At 36.4% G+C, this 17,713-nt stretch overlaps 1 long non-coding RNA gene across 1 annotated transcript; it reads right to left on the reverse strand.

Annotated features, from left to right (window-relative positions):
- Positions 1-629: 629 nt before the first annotated feature.
- On the reverse strand, positions 630-12,110 carry LOC135200456 (uncharacterized). Its single transcript, XR_010311289.1, has 3 exons — positions 11,754-12,110; positions 10,763-10,871; positions 630-7,141 (listed from the first exon to the last, which is right to left on the reverse strand). It is a non-coding gene; the product is annotated as an uncharacterized LOC135200456 (long non-coding RNA).
- Between the last annotated feature and the right edge of the window lie 5,603 nt (positions 12,111-17,713).

Below are 17,713 nucleotides of genomic sequence, written 5' to 3' on the forward strand. Positions count from 1 at the left end.
TCTCGAACACACTTTCTTGTCATAAAGAGTCACAAATGACCAAAGTATAACAGAACTTTTAGGCAAAGACCCACAAACCCAGACATCTTGGAAGCCTTAGAATTAAAGTTAACAGATTCTGAGAGGGTAAAACCATAAAGGTTAACAGACTTCCTGAAGGAAAAACCCCTCAGACTAACAGCCTGGATTAAGGTAAAATGCAACATACAGACATTTTAAACAGAAATATGTCACAGCTGACAGACTTACTTTAGAGAGAAACTCACAAACTGCTGTGTACAAGCTAAACCAAAAAGTATTACAAACCAAGAGAGCACCGGGAGGCAAAAAATACGAAAAGCAGACTTTCTGAGAGTAGATGAATCGGAATAATTTTTCCTGAATCCATTACTTGTTTGGAACACCGGCAAACATTATCCCGTTTTTTAAACTTCCTCGTATCAGGTATTCAAACGATACCAGCGATGGTGAATCCTCAGAGAGAGAGAGAGAGAGAGAGAGAGAGAGAGAGAGAGAGAGAGAGAGCTCAATCATTAATGTTGCAAAAAGATGCATAAATTCAAGCAAAAAAGTTATGCATTTTTTAACATTATCTCCAACTCTCCTGCCTTTCATGAGAGAGAGAGAGAGAGAGAGAGAGAGAGAGAGAGAGAGAGAGAGAGAGAGAGAGAGAGAGTAAAACTGTTGCACCTGATATTCAGGAGACATCAGTCTAAAACATCTGGAGATGAGAAGATTCCACTACTGCACTAGACTCTGTAGCCAAGATGAAACTCTTAGCACACTCCTAATAAAGCTAAACATTACCAAAGTTTCCTGAACAACAAAGTTTACTACTTACAAACAATGAAACCCTTCGATCATTTAATTATTCCAAAACTTAGACTCTCGTGGAATAACACTTTGAATCCAATAAAAAATGACTTATTTAACCTTAAACTACAAAGCAACATACCTCCTGAACGTCATTACTGTCCCAACACTCAGAAAACCTCTACACAAATCCACTGACATCTATAGAAATGTTAAGATGCAAATCAATACAAAATCAAAAAAAGACATTTCTATCATACATCGTGACCAGTGTATTAAGTTACCCTAGATCAGGCACATTAACTGTAAAATCAGCTGATGTTTGAGTGACTTCTCAAAGGTACCATGACTCAGCCAACCCTGCCAAGATCAATTTTGGAGCAATGCAAAAGTTACACACTAGTTGTAGATCTAAATATCCACAAAGCAACAAAATAAAATCTCGTATCCAATATTCGAGCACTTCACATCTGGGAAATGGCATCTCTAATTCTACAAGCCGACACAAAGCGCAGTAAACTTAAACAACACTTTCTCTGTCTAAAAAAAACTTATAAGGAAACATTTCAGCACCTGAAGCCACTAAACTATTACAAACTGAAGTAAACATTTAAGAAATTGGCATTAAAAACTGCTGCAGTTTCTGCAAGGCAACGACTTAGTTCCTCCATAGCACGAGTCATCTGAACCTTATTACCAAGCTATTCATGGGATTACTTTCTATATACATTAAGCCTTACATTAGACAGGTAACCTGATGACTTCTTTCCTCATCTAATTAAATGACAGGGAAACCTTTTGTTTTTAGTATTATCTCTCACAGCCTCAGAAGCTTAGCATGAACTTATGGTGAGGTATTTGGTGAAAGTACTAGGCCTATAATAACCTTTCTAGTATATCCAGAGCCACATTATTACACATTAACCTTTCTGCAAAGGTTTCAATAAACAGTCCTCTAAAATTAACACTCACAAACACCCGAGACTTTTTCTAATTAGCTGACGATGTTATGAAATTTGTTAAGGTTTCTCACACAGACTTTCAAACATGGCCATCGTGGTATTTTAGCCCTTCTTTTATTTCAAATACACGAATGAAATGCCAAGGCTAAGACGAGAAGGCGTTTGAGCCCCAAGCTGGTACCACCTTTTGGAACGACGGCATGTGTCCGATATATAATCAATAGTTTTGTCAAAAACGTGACCAACAGGATGAGTTTTAACTTCCAAAATGTTTTTAAAGACTTACTTTAAAGGCTTTTAGCATGACTTTTAACTTTATGTCTTGAGTAGACTTGCTTTGGATATAAGAAAACTTTTAACTTTTGTACCTTGGAACTTTATATCTTCTAGAATTACGTTTAATCTTTCAAGACGACTTTTAACTTGAGTTTAAAAACTTTACAGTACGTACACGTTTTTAGACATCCGGAGGACATAAATGACACCAAATACACTTAAAAATAACCTTGTAGGAAAAATTTCTTGTAAAGTAATAAAAACTTCCAGTGACACAATAAATAATCAGTAAACAGGACAAATTCTCTAACTTTGGTAAATAATGCTCAGAAAGTTGGTATTTTCTTCCTGTCACAATAGCAAACTTACATAAATTAGGCCAGAAAATGGCAGAACCTAATGATAACAAAAATATACATATTCCACAGTCTTTTACGAGACTTAACACAAATTCTGTAACAAGATGCAAGAGAAAATCTTACAAGAAATTAATGAAAACAGAAAACAGATTGACAAATGTAGTATATAAATCGTAGATTTTCTTAACAAATTATTCATAGCTTCATCAATTGAAATTTACAAGTAAAATAATATTCTCAGCTCTCAAAGTCAAGGATTCTGTCTGGTACTAAGTCAAGGCCAAAATGGCTAATAAAACATTCACGATGTATATCTATCTTTGTCACCATCTTTCATTACTTGTTCTCCTGTTTTCTATGAGGTGTAATTATACCAAAAACACTAATTTTCTAATATGATGTTAGAGAAACTTTTAAAAACTAGAAAATCTTCAACTGAAATGGAAAACAGAATGCCAAAATGTACATTTACACAGGTAGATATCAAATTTTTTGTGGGTGGGTCAATATACGCCAGGACACTACAAATCAACCAAAACATTTGCATAAGTACGAAACTACAGCCATGAGAGTGAACGTAAGTCCAGGCTTGTCTTGCTGGTGTAAAACCTTGCCATGCCCACCTTAGGCTTAACTGTACTCAACAACATTCTCTGACATTTGGAGGTCTAACATATCTTCCCTTGTGGCATATAAAACTGACAAACATATTAAAAAGCATGAAGGAAGTATATACAAGACTTCTTCCCAACTGGCCAGCCGTCAGTTTAGAAAACTTAATTATTATTATAATAAGCCCTTTTTTGGGTCGACTTCAAAGTTGGTAACCGATTGGTTTCATTACCTCCAGCTGAGGAGGCTCTCTCCCTCCCCCCACCTCGAGGCATTGCATTGCTGGCTCCCAGAGCCTTTATTTTTCAATATTTCCAGTTTTGTGTACATACAGTGTTTATATAAGTATACATATAAGAAAATAAGCCAAAATTGACAGACAACTGCTCCTGCGCTCACTTAGTACACAATGCTAAAGAAAGGCTTCCCTTCTCTAATATTAGGGTAAATATGAACCTCTCAACTTAATCTCATTAAAAAATACATGCACAACAACAGAATTCACTCTAATTTAGGTACCAAAACAAATATTACACGCCCAAAGATCTATTACCGGTTTCATACCCTCATCTAAAGTCGTAATATCTGTGATTATGGACAAATTGAACACATAAATGTTTTTGCTGTGTGTTTAGAGTGAGTATTTAAAGTAATCAAGGAAGCTTTTAAGTGTGGGAATGTGAAGAAATGTGAGGTGTTTAATCCCTGTGTCTAGAAGTAATGGAAAAAGCACCTTGAAGTATGTAGTGTGAATAAGCGGGAATTCAAGTGTGAAAGTGTGAAATTAAGCTTTAAAAAACCATGTGAGAGAGAGAGAGAGAGAGAGAGAGAGAGAGAGAGAGAGAGAGAGAGAGAATGCAGAAATTGGTCAACAAATGGCGATGGTTTTATTGCAGCATGAAAAGTGGAAAATTGCAATTCAGCAGCTTACAAGTTGTGCTGCAAAGAGTTCCTAGTAGCAGCTTTAACAGCAGACCGAAAAGATACCAATGAATGTATAGTATATAAGATTTAGACTTGACAGAAGAAAAATAAAAGGTCTAGACAGACTGGAAGGTTGAGAGGAAGAAATAAGAACAGTGTCTAAGATACTTACATCAATTTACAACAATATGTATCTGGTTCCTATATTCAGACTTTTCTGGTATGGCTAGAGTATTTTCAGCAGTTTTTAAGCTTATTTCGTTTCATTAGGACCTAACAGAAGTAATTCATACTCCTAGATAAATGAGGCCTTATGCAGTACTTGGTGAGAACTGAGCAGAAAGCTGAAACACAGTTTCTGTACAAAATCAATTTACAATTTGGTATGACAATAATTTTCCAATTATTCAAAATTTAAAGTTAATTCTTTACAATAACAGTTACATCTTTAACATTAACAGCTGAATCTTCAACTATAAACTCAATGGGAACGCTATGCAATAATTCAACAAAAAATCCATTATACCTTAACCAAAAATTCTCCATATGTCAAGACACTTGCACTTATTCTAAAACTGACTAGAACTATAACTCAAAAATAATTGCATTTCTCAAATGTTTTCTGTTAAGAATCACAAGCAACTTAAGATGTACCCTCTTGCAATGTAATTACGGGTCTGATAATCATTCTTTAAGCCAAGTCTACGTGTAACAGAACTCCCTGATTATTAGATAGTTTCCCCTATAGTTCCTTCCACTTTGCTGTTCAACCTCTTTAACCTAACTGCTCCAATTCACAGTGTTCATGGAAAATCAGTCCCTCTGTGAGAACCTTGCAAGGAAACAGTAACAAATCATATTCAATTAAATAGCAAATATCCCAGTAGCTACGGGTCTACTATGGAAGGAATTGATCTTGAGTCAAATGTCTCGAATATACTAAGTTTCTTTGAGAAAAATAAATGACTAGTTCTCAAGGCAGGTGATTTTAATCTTCCAAGAAAGCTTATCTATCAATGTAGCATGAAGTCGAATAAACTGTTCACATAACTGAGAATGCTTGTTTATGCATATGCCAAATATAGCCTTGTCAAACTACTCCCTTTCAGAGACTACTTTCGAATTGACATTCATATACCTAAGGCACCCTTGTTAACAATACCTAATCTCATTTAAGGTAACGCTTTGAATTTGAGTGTACTTACAGGTTCATCTACCTATGGTATTTTCAGAAAAAAACAAACTATCCACAAGTAATGACTGAATTACAATATGACTGAATCCTTTACCTAAAATACCATTAACAGTATTGCAAATGGCCCTTAAAGTTACAGTGAAATTCAAAGTTCACTTATTCCATAATTTTTATCTATGATACATTTTTACTACAATGCATAACTGCCCGCAAAGAATACTTATTCTGGAACCTCCCCATCCCCAGCCTCAGTGTCTTGAAATATGCAGAGATGCCATGATGATAATGCCCTTGATAAAGTACTCTCCAATACTTACACAATTAACCTTTATTAAACAAGAAGCATTTTTGTCATGGCAAGCTATGTACAAAATTCACAGTTTTGTTTAATCGCTTGGAAAGAACGAAAAGTTCTTTATACTTTTTTTGAGATGAAACTAATAAACTACATTCTATCTTAGCATTTCAATCATGCCAATGCTTCAGGATGAGTTCTCTTCCTTGTATTCAACAGAGCCTTCCAGTATCTTAATTTTTAAAGTATAAGAACCAACACTGACATAACATTACAATAACGCAAGACCTTGGAACTATTCCCAATTTTCTAAAGGAAATCTGATTTAAATCACTAAAGAAACAAAATGTGGAAAAAACTTTCAAAAATGTATATGAGTATCTTTATTCCAAGTCCTACTGCTATAGAAGTTAGTTTAGCAATATTTATAGTAAGCTTTGCTGAGGAAATATATCAGGAATAATTAGCCTTGAATGTTATCTATTCTATAAACGCCAATACCTGAAAAGTCTGACTCCACAATTATTCCTAACTATACTGACCAACACGAAGATATTCCATTAAGTCAGTCAATCCTGTTGTTTACAACTATTGACATTTTTTTGCTATTGATATTTTTTGTTGAGGGTCAGGGAATGACAGAAAATCGTCATTATATCCTACCATTAAACTCAAGTGACCTTCGTACATAGGCAAGCTTGCAGATCACAACTAGACGAAGATGTATTCTATGAAAGTCAATTACTTGACTGTAATATTACTCTAAGTTGATGAAAAGCTATTCTTTAACATATGTGACCTCGATATAAGATACTCACAAAGTAGCCATGGCTGCCTAATAGCTGCTATTTCACTAACAAGAAATTTATGTTTAAAATTATGGAGCCTGGAACAGCCGTAACTACCTGATAGATGATGGTCAACTAATGGGAACACAGGTAAAAACTATGCAGCCTGATATGAATGACTACGTTCCTTTGCAGCTGATGTCAACACTGCTGAGAAATTCAAGTGAACATTTGGTATTTTAAGGCATAACTATTGAACTAATATTTCAATTATATATTCAGATAAACAAAATAAAGGCTAATTATCCTAAAACCAACCGAGATTTTTTTATGGTTAATTTGAAACTATTATTAATCTTATGTAAATAAAAAGCACTTATCCTGAAAGTTGCCAGATTGCTAATACTTCACAAGAAAATTGAATGACCTACGTATCCAGACACACTGAGCTACTTTTGACTGATATCACACCGACACTAGATCCCTGATCAAGCAAAACTATGTATCCTGAAACACACAGAACTTCTAGTAGTACTTGATAGCTAATATTAAACATATAGCGAATTTATTTTTTAAAAAGATATGTACGTATCCTAAAACTGATCGAACCTATAGTCATCTTAAACTGGTAAGAAATGGAAACAGCTATCCTGAAATGTACTGAAGTACTTGACATGATAAACTTATGAATCTTGAGTGCTACAAAACTATTGTTTAACTGGTAAGGAAATGTTTGGTGGGACCATTTCATCTGGCCATAGGCAACTGTTGACACAGGTTAAGTACTACATTCTACTTGTTAAATATAAATGTAGGCTTTCTTGAAGTCCAGTTCTTCGTTCACAGATACTTGCTGAATTGCGAGGCGATACTGTGGTCTGATCAGCTTGTCCCATTTGCACTCTGCAGACAATTTCCTGTAGAGATGAGGCAGAAGTTAATAACTTCATATCACTGAGATCTTTAGGCTTACAAAGTAATGAAAGATAATTCGTTATAACCAGACTTCAATCATCCTATACCTAGGCCCCTTTCACTGAAAGGGGCACAGATGGGACAGGGTCTTTTTCAGACAGTGATGGGGGTCTGTAGCACTTTCTGAAACAACCACATCTTAAATTAAACTATAAATATTAATTCAAAATTGAACTGCAATGAAAAGGTAGGAGGCTTCTTCGTGTAAGGTCCTATTAACAAAGTATAGTAAAATGTTCATTATCTTTACCTGCATTATTAATATTATTATTATTATTGTTATTATTATCATTATTATTTTTTTTCTCTCTATCACAGTCCTAAAATTCGACTGGGTGGTATTTATAGTGTGGGGTTCCGGGTTGCATCCTGCCTTCTTAGGATCCATCACTTTTCTTACTATGTGTGCTGTTTCTAGGGATCACACTCTTCTGCATGAGTCCTGGAGCTACTTCAGCCTCTAGTTTTTCTAGATTCCTTTTCAGGGATCTTGGGATGTGCCTAGTGCTCTATGATTATGGGTACAATTTCCACTGGCATATCCCATATCCTTCTTATTTCTATTTTCAGATCTTGATACTTATCCATTTTTTCCCTCTCTTTCTCTTCAACTCTGGTGTCCCATGGTATTGCGACATCAATGAGTGATACTTTCTTCTTGACTTTGTCAATCAACGTCACGTCAGGTCTGTTTGCACGTATTCACCCTATCTGTTCTGATACCATAGTCCAGAGGATCTTTGCCTGATCGTTTTTCTATCACTCCCTCAGGTTGGTGCTCGTACCACTTATTACTGCAAGGTAGCTGATGTTTCTTGCACCAGGCTCCAGTGGAGGGCTTTTGCCACTGAATCATGCCTCTTTTTAGTACTGGTTCTGTGCAAGTGCCGGGCATTCGCTTGCTATGTGGTTTATGGTTTCATTTTTCGTATTGCACTTCCTACATATGGGAGAGATGTTATTTCCGTCTATCGTTCTTTGAACATATCTGGTTCTTAGGGCCTGATCTTGTGCCGCTGTATCATTCCTTCAGTTCCTTCTTTAGCTCTCCCCTCTGTAGCCATTGCCATGTGTCATCGCTGGCTAGTTCTTTAGTCTGTCTCATGTATTGTCCGTGCATTGGTTTTTGTGTGCCAGTCTCTGTTCTGTCTGTCATTCTCCTGTCTCTGTATATTTCTGGGTCTTCGTCTACTTTTATTAGTCCTTCTTCCCATGCACTCTTTAGCCACTCGTCTTCACTGGTTTTCAGATATTGCCCCAGTGCTCTGTTCTCTCCCTCCTTCCTTTCGTGTTATGTATAGTCTGTCCGTATTTGCTCTTGGGTGTAGTGTTTTGTGTATTGTCATATGTTTCCTGGTTTTCTGATCTATGCTGCGGAGTTCTGCCTCGTCTATTCCACTATTTCCTGCGCTTTATTCCCCCTGATTACTGGACTGCCCAAGTGTTTTATGGCTTTTAATCATATTTCCGGCGTTGAGTTTTGACTTGAGTAATCGCCTTGAGTCTCTGCATATATTCTTTCCTGATCGTGTCCTTCATCTTGGTGTTTTATATCCCCTCCTTCCATTATTCCCAGGTATTTGTATCTTGTTTCATCTATGTGTTTGATGTTGATCCCATCGGTAGCTTTATCCCTTCAGTTCTCGTTACTTTGCCTTTTGTATGTTGACTAAGGCGCATTTTTCTATTCCAAACTCCACCTGATGAGTCAGATACATCCTCACAGTCTGGATTAGGGTATCTATTTCCTTGATGCTCTTACCATACAGCTTGATGTCGTTCATGAACATCAGATGGTTGATTCTGTTGCTTCTTTTCTTGAGTTGGTACCCGGGATCCATCTTCTGTAGTACTTTTGTCATGGGAATCATGGCTACTACGAAGAGTGGTGGGACAGTGAGTCGCCCCTGGAAGATCCCTCTCCTTATTAACTCTGCTAGTCTTATTCCAGAGCTTGTATAAGTATTGTATTCCAGTTGTGCATTGTATTTTTGAGGAAGCTGATGATGTTTCCTCTGCCCCATATTTTCAGGCATTCTATTAGCCATGTGTGTGGTATCATGTCGAAGGCTTTCTTATAGTCTATCCATGCCATGCTTAGGTTGGTTTTCCTTCTCCTACTGTTCTTCATTACATTATTATTATTATTATTATTATTCTTATTATTATTATTATTATTATTATATTATTATTATTATTATATTATTATTATTATTATTGATTATTATTATTATTATTATTAGATTATTAGTTATTATTATTATTATTATTATTTTTGGAAGAAGCCTCTCCTTTCAAACATATTATGTTAAAAGAATGGCTGTGTGTATTAATTTATGATCTATATAATATTTTTTCTTAATTATATGATAAATTATTATATTATTATTATTATTATTATTATTATTATTATTATTATTATTATTATTATTATTATTATTATTATTATTATTATTATTATTATTATTATTATTACTTGAGCCTGGCTATAACGTTTCTAAAACCATTTCAACATTTTCCTTAATTTGGCAAGATTTTTCAGTAATAACGTTGTCCCACCTCTCTCTCTAGTTTGTCATGATCCAAACGCTCCCCTGGTTGGCTCAGTTAACCTCAAAGTACTCTTTTTAAAAAACCAACCAATTACTATAATAAATAACATAGAATTGACCAATAACCATTTGAGAAGTACAGAGAAAACTCAAGTTAGTCAGAACTTCAAATTTCCATAGTGCCAAGATGCTTATTTAAAAGTTGCGAATCGCTGAAATGAAAGCAATCTTTCAGTATTGATTGCATATGATGAAAAGCATTTTCCCTAAATTGTAATTTGACCAACAGTCGTAACAATCAGATTGTCAATATTTGATCATGGCGTACTATTTTAAAGCTAGGAGAGTTTTATACCAGCAATACCAATACTCCTTTGTTGTGGAAGTATTTTGTCCAGATATCTATAACGAAGTTAAAAAATGTGTTTACCTATTACATCAACTTGAAAAAAACTCCTAATACAATTGAAACACTTAGAAATCTGACTTAATAATTGTTACAAAACTTAGAAATCTGACTTAACTGTACATGACTAACATACACCTTGTAAGTTCTCAACTAATTACATTTTCATTGCAATAATTCCTTACCCGTGATTTAGACCATAATCACGAACGCAATACCACTTAGGATTAATTCCATATTCGACTCTATTTTTTTTCTCTTCAAGAAATCTTTTGCACAAAAACCAACATTTGGCTGAATAAAGGGACTAAAATGACAAACTATTTCTCCTTCAGCTCCATCCAAAAGGCTTCGAAAATTCTTGCAAGGAAGATCAAGTGGGCTCATTATAATGATCACTGGCCTCCATTACAAAGAATTAGACTAATGTACAAATAAGTAAGTAACTAGCTTTCATTATTCATGATACACTGGCCTCCATTACCAAGAATTAGACTAATGTACAAATAAGTAAGTATACTAGCTTTCATTATTCATATCTATAGTTACACTGTATAGTTTACACTATTATCAGGTCAAAAAAGTGGTATATACAAATTCGTTACCAATAAGGAGTTAAGTGGCCACACGATTCTCTTAAGAAAATCGAGACTACGAAATGTGTTGCGTGGACGTCATCAGTTGTCCGTAATGCCCGCAGAGAGACAGACAGACCTGAGAAATAAATTAATCGTTAGTCTGGTTTTAGTTAAATCGAACTTAAACCACAGCAGAGGGATTCTCTAATCCCTCTGCCGTGGTTTAAGTATTTGTTAGTTAATTGTCTCGACAAATAATAGAAGAAAAGTGCCTCTTAATTAATGAAACAGATATAGCCGACGGGTCACATACGCTGACTATAGGCCTACGGCATTGTGTGACGTGCAAACACAACAGTTAATATTATACGAAAGGCTTAATTCAGGAAGCTTTTGGTTTCGTGTCCATTTTATGCGAATACTTGACTAACTTTATGCAAATGAATAGGTAATATTATAAACAAACCAGACGCATGCGATAAATACCATTCAGTATCAAATAAAAAATCTGATCATGAATTGCAAAAAGTTCATAACAATATTTGTTCTGTGCAAATGCTAAGTGGAATCTACTGTTTTACAGAATCATTGTAGATTTTTATAACAGGCTATACATCTAAAAAAGAAGAAAAAAATAACCCTATTAAGTATGGAATTCCTGATCGTAGCTACGACTGTATAATTCAACATGACACCTCTGGTGAAAAGTTGATACTAAAGTTCCAGGCAAATGATATATTAACCTTGTCCTATCTCAGGGTTCGTACTTTTACATAGGAACTGTATATAACAAGGTCTACAGGTACCTATATAACAAGGTCTATAGATACCTATATAACAAGGACTGTTGATACCTGTAGATTCGGTTTTTAATATCTCCAGCAGAGTAGGTGTTTATGGCAAAATTATTTGCGTATTTTACAAATGATCAATATTTTTAGCACAGGAGTCGGCCTCTTGTGTCATCGACCAGATTATGGGCCTCTTTTAAATCAAGTAAAAGCATAAAAGAACTTACACAGTTCAACTGTCGACGCCAATTTACTACACATTTTGACGTTGAATCGGTCCCTGGATCTTCCATCTATGTCGTTTTCAGTAAATCCACAAAGTCAGTTAGATACAGGTACACTAACAATTTAAACGCTAAAACAGATTTCTTCAAATATTTACGAGTTTTTTTTAAGAATCAAAAGCGTCACATTGCATCGTTATAGACATAAAAACTTATCCACAACCAAACTGAAGTTGACAAACGAACCAGACGCCAAAATTCACAGATTATTCAGTTTCCTATTACTTTATTTGCTTCTTAATTTGGATATTACTTTCGTTATTCATGACAATTTCGTGATTTAGCTATAATAATATCTTAACCTACCTTATTCATTTTACAAACAAGAATTACTTATAGGCTATTGTATTTAATTGACTGCATTCGCTATCCTAATTTACTCATTGACTAAACAAACAATAAAAATTACTGATTTTTTTTTTTTTTTTAATAATAAAAGTAAAAATCTGGGCCAAATGGTTCGTAAAAAACCGACGAGTTCAAATTCATTTCAAAATTCAAAATACGTTCGTAGTAATAGACCACGTAACAAATGGAGCTTTACTGAGGAACATTCTTAATTCTCTGCTATAATATCTATCAATGGCTCTATATAAATGAAGAGATACTGCGCCTTTTTTCTGTTTTGTATGGTAACTTGAATAACTCGACCCTGGCGAACTGTGAGCTGTACCTAGTAATCGTCTTCATGGATGTAGTACTGAAACGACTTGGATCATCGAAATGGCTACAGTAGAACTTGAAGCGAAACATCGTCTGTAACGAAAATTTTCTCCATTAGATACTTATTATGGGAAACAGGAGGCTCGATACGAGTAATATTCAAGGTTGAATATATACGTCTCTCATTTATAGAGAAACTGGACTATATAGTTCCTTTGAAGTTGCTATGAGGCGATGATAATCTCTCTCTGCGGTTTGCTGTAATTAAAGAACTGAACTGTTCTTAAGAATGACCTCAATACCTGCTCTTAAATGATTCTTGTTCCCGTCCTGTGGTATTGAATACAATTTGAGAATTGACTGCATGGTCAGGATTGCTGGAGAAACTAGACCAAATTCCTTCATAGTTTTCTCCAAATCAACTGTTAACCTCCCAAGTGTCGAGATGTAACAAGGTTTATTTCATCTGAATTTCAGAGAACAGGACTGACCAAGGAATGTATACAAACACCAGGCCACAAACAGTTCAATTACTTCAGAAAATGAAGAGTATTTATCTCTTCCAGTCATCACCAGTTTCTCCAAAAACTCATAGCCTACTATACCAACGAGTTGTTCCAATCAAAACTCATTCCAGGCCTATTCCAAAGGATTTCTTAATGTACGGCATTCACCAATTTCAATCAAGTTGGAATGAGCAAGAGATCAGTCACTTTTGAAGACCTTTCCATATAGAAAATGATTATTCGTGACGTCACTTGCAAATCAATGTGAGTGATATCATCTGTACTTCGAAGGAGGCGGCGATGGCCTTGGAATTAGGCCTATGTCGATTTACTAAAGGTTTATTCTCCGACCAAACTATCAACCATGTTATGGCACAAATAGCCTTCTACTTTCTGCCAGACATAAGGCTGCAGAAGGAAGTGTAGGGGCACAAAAGACCAGCTCCTGATAGACAAAATGGTAATGAAGAACAGTATAGGAGAAGGAAAACCAACCTAAGCATGGCATGGATAGACTATAAGAAAGCCTTCGACATGATACCACCACACATGGCTAATAGAATGCCTGAAAATATATGGGGCAGAGGACACCATCAGCTTCCTCAAAAATACAATGCGCAACTGGAATACAATACTTACAAGCTCTGGATAAGGCTAGCAGAGGTTAATATCAGAAGAGGGATCTTCCAGGGCGACTCACTGTCCCCACTACTCTTCGTAGTAGCCATGATTCCCATGACAAAAGTACTACAGAAGATGGATACCGGGTACAACTCAAGAAAAGAAGCAACAGAATCAACCATCTGATGTTCATGGACGACATCAAGCTGTATGGTAAGAGCATCAAGGAAATAGATACCCTAACCAGACGGTAAGGATTGATGGGGATCAAGGGATTGGTAAGGAAAAATGTTATCTGGGGAAATCAGGACTGGTGATGTAATTTTTGGAAAAACATAAAAAGATGGAAGCTTGAATAGAAAAATGCCGCCTAGTCAACATACAAAAAGGCAAAGTAAACGAGAACTGAAGGGACTAACAAAGCTACCAGATGGGAGCAACATCAAACACATAGATTGAGACAGGTATACAAATACCGGGAATAAGAAGGAATGAAGGAGGGGATAAAACACCAAGAGATGAAGGACACGATCAGGAAAGAATATATGCAGAGACTCAAGGCGATACTCAAGTCAAAAACTCAATGCCGGAAATATGATAAAAGCCATAAACACATGGGCAGTGCCAGTAATCAGATACAGCGCAGGAATAGTGGAATGGACGAAGGCAGAAACTCCGCAGCATAGATCAGAAAACCAGGAAACATATGACAATACACAAAGCACTACACCCAAGAGCAAATACGGACAGACTATACATAACACGAAAGGAAGGAGGGAGAGGACTACTAAGTATAGAGGACTGCGTCAACATCGAGAACAGAGCACTGGGGCAATATCAGAAAACCAGTGAAGACGAGTGGCTAAAGAGTGCATGGGAAGAAGGACTAATAAAAGTAGACGAAGACCCAGAAATATACAGACAGGAGAATGACAGACAGAACAGAGGACTGGCACAACAAACCAATGCACGACAATACATGGAGCAGACTAAAGAACTAGCCAAACGATGACACATGGCAATGGCTACAGAGGGGAGAGCTAAAGAAGGAAACTGAAGGAATGATAACAGCGGCAACAAGATCAGGCCCTAAGAACCAGATATGTTCAAAGAACGATAGACGGAAATAACATCTCTCCCACCATAGTAGAAGTGCAATACGAAAAATGAAACCATAAACCACATAGCAAGCAAATGCCCGGCACTTGCACAGAACCAGTACAAAAAAGAGGCATGATTCAGTGGCAAGCCCTCCACTGGAGCTGTGCAAGAAACATCAGCTACCTTGCAGTAATAAGTGGTACGAGCCAACCACCTGAGGGAGTGATAGAAAAACGATCAGGCAAAGATCCTCTGGGACTATGTTGTCAGAACAGATAGGGTGATACGTGCAAATAGACCAGACGTGACGTTGATTGACAAAGTCAAGAAGAAAGTATCACTCATTGATGTCGCAATACCATGGGGACACACCAGGAGTTGAAGAGAAAGAGAGGGAAAAAAATGGATAAGTATCAAGATCTGAAAATAGAAATAAGAAGGATATGGGATATGCCAGTGGAAATCGTACCCATAATCATAGGAGCACTAGGCACGATCCAATGATCCCCCTGAAAAGGAATCTAGAAAAAACTAGAGGCTGAAGTAGCTCCAGGACTCATGCAGAGGAGTGTGATCCTAGAAACGGCGCACATAGTAAGAAAAGTGATGGACTCCTAGGAGGCAGGATGCAACCCGGAACCCCACACTATAAATACCACCCAGTCGAATTGGAGGACTGTGATAGAGCAAAAAAAAAAAAAAAAAAAATAATAATAATAATTAAGGACGGACATCACACTAAAAGCAGTCCGCCCTCAGCTTCCTACCCTAGAGGATGTCTGGCAGCTCCAGACGAAACGCTCGCTTGCGAGAGAGAGAGAGAGAGAGAGAGAGAGAGAGAGAGAGAGAGAGAGAGAGAGATCGTTAATGACTTTGATGACGAGAGAGAAAAAATCGTTAATGACTTTGATGACTATGATATCACAGTTTATCTGTAAATTTCAAATATATACACCTATTTTGACACTGTATTTGATCATGACCTCCATAGGCGCTCTACTAGCCTGTTTAAGTAGCACGGAAAAAGCCGCTATTCGAAAAATATAGAAGAATCTCTACAAGTGTAACGCTGCTGAAGTAGCCATTTCTTTCAATAATAATAATAATAATAATAATAATAATAATAATAATAATAATAATAAAATAATAATAATAATAAAATAATACTGAGATGATGCTGTCATAACAACGACATACTGGGAGAGCTTCTGGTCTCTATGTAGCTTTGGTCTATCAAGCAACGAGTGGCAGAGTGGACGCCTTAACAGGGAACAACAGAATTACCGTCAGAAACCAGTTGACATCCTACCTAGTTCACTTTGCATACACAGGTATTGTGGACAAATGAGAAGCACAGGATGAATAACTACATAAAATATATTTAGTACGACAAACCTAGTACTATTCAGAATGAAATCTGGGTTTAACAAGAAGGTTCCTGACCCTGTCATTATATATTTAAGATTCTGGTAAAAAAAAAATCAGACCAGTTCCTGTGTAAATCTGTTGACCTATTCCTACTTACATATTCATGCATTGACATATTAAGTATGCTATTAGGATAACGTAAAACTATTATTATTTCTTTTGTTGATTTAAATCAGCCTTGTTTACTTTTAAGTTAAATTTTTGCTGAGTATGTTTACTCTTGTAAGTTAAGTGGCTTTACGATTGTTTGTCAGTGTTTTTGCGCCTCCTCCTCCTCCTTTGTGTACTTGTGAACTATCGTTTTAACGATTGTTATTCTTTTGCTTTGAATGTTTATAAACACTGGGAAGGTGATGAGTAGACATGGTGGACCGGTCAACGGGAGTTCGGGTCTTGACGAGCTCTCACCAGGACTGTTCCTCGTAGCAGCATTTATTTTGATTTGGAGGACGACTTAAATCCTACACCTTAGGGACCACTCGCTTGGATATTTCTGTCACGGATTCTGGCAGACGCTGATATACGTCTCTTGTGCGTGTGTGTCCTTAGATTACGGCGTTATCCGCGCAGGTGTTGTTGTCACCTGCGACCTTCACACTATAGTGGGGAGTTTCGCAGAGGCTGTCATCTGCGACCGCTGATTCTGCCCCTTTTTCCCGTCAGAGGATTTTGACGGGAAAACTAGTGTCGTCGCTGTATCCCGGCACTGGGTTTTGGATTTACCTGCCGTGTTATCCACTTTCGTCCAGCTGCTGTATACAGGAGTGAGAGCAACTTGGCTCGTTAGGTGACTAGTAAGAAGGCTGCCGCCCGGCAAAACTAATTATCGTTCCTTTTCCTTCGGGACAAGGTGTTGCCCTTTAGTACTTGGCGTTCAGTACTGGCCCTTTTGGTAGCAGTTTGGATTGATCACGGCCCAGAATTCAACCCATTTTCTGGCACTTCACTTGAGGTGAAATTGTGTATTTTTTTTTTTGCCAATTTTGATTATTTATAAATATAGTCACATTTAATTGTGTGTGTTGGTATTAGTTCTCTTTAATATTCTGTGCAATTAAGTGTTTAAACTCACAAGGTTGATTTAAGTAATTTTTCTAGTTTAAAATAAGTTTTCTTGAGTTCTGTTTCCGTCCTTCCTTGTCACTGAGGTACATGTACTGACTGCAATCCTTGAGAATATAAAGACCTAAAAAGAACCTGTACTACAACCTGGGAGTAGTAGTAGTAGTTAAAATAAAAGTGTTAAGTTTTCTTGTTCTGTTTCCGTCCTTCCTTGTTATCGCCTCTGTGAATGTACTGAAACGACATGACTTGATTCGAAAATGGCCCTGAAGTGAAGCTCACTCTGTTAAAGAAAATTAATTAATAAATAAATAATCTACATTAATCACATATAATAAGTTTTATGCAAATAATTATTGATGGACAAGAAACTAAAAGACAAATTGTACCAGTTAAAGCTTCAAGTAATTACGTGATCTTTGGAATAATGATATAGGCCTAAAACTACAAAGGCATTGTAGTTCCGGTCAATTCCTCAAGTACTAAAAGCTTCGGAACAATAGCACATTATACTATACAATT

The sequence above is a fragment of the Macrobrachium nipponense genome, chromosome 26 (genome assembly GCF_015104395.2).
Source record: "Macrobrachium nipponense isolate FS-2020 chromosome 26, ASM1510439v2, whole genome shotgun sequence".
In the NCBI taxonomy this organism is placed as follows: domain Eukaryota; kingdom Metazoa; phylum Arthropoda; class Malacostraca; order Decapoda; family Palaemonidae; genus Macrobrachium; species Macrobrachium nipponense.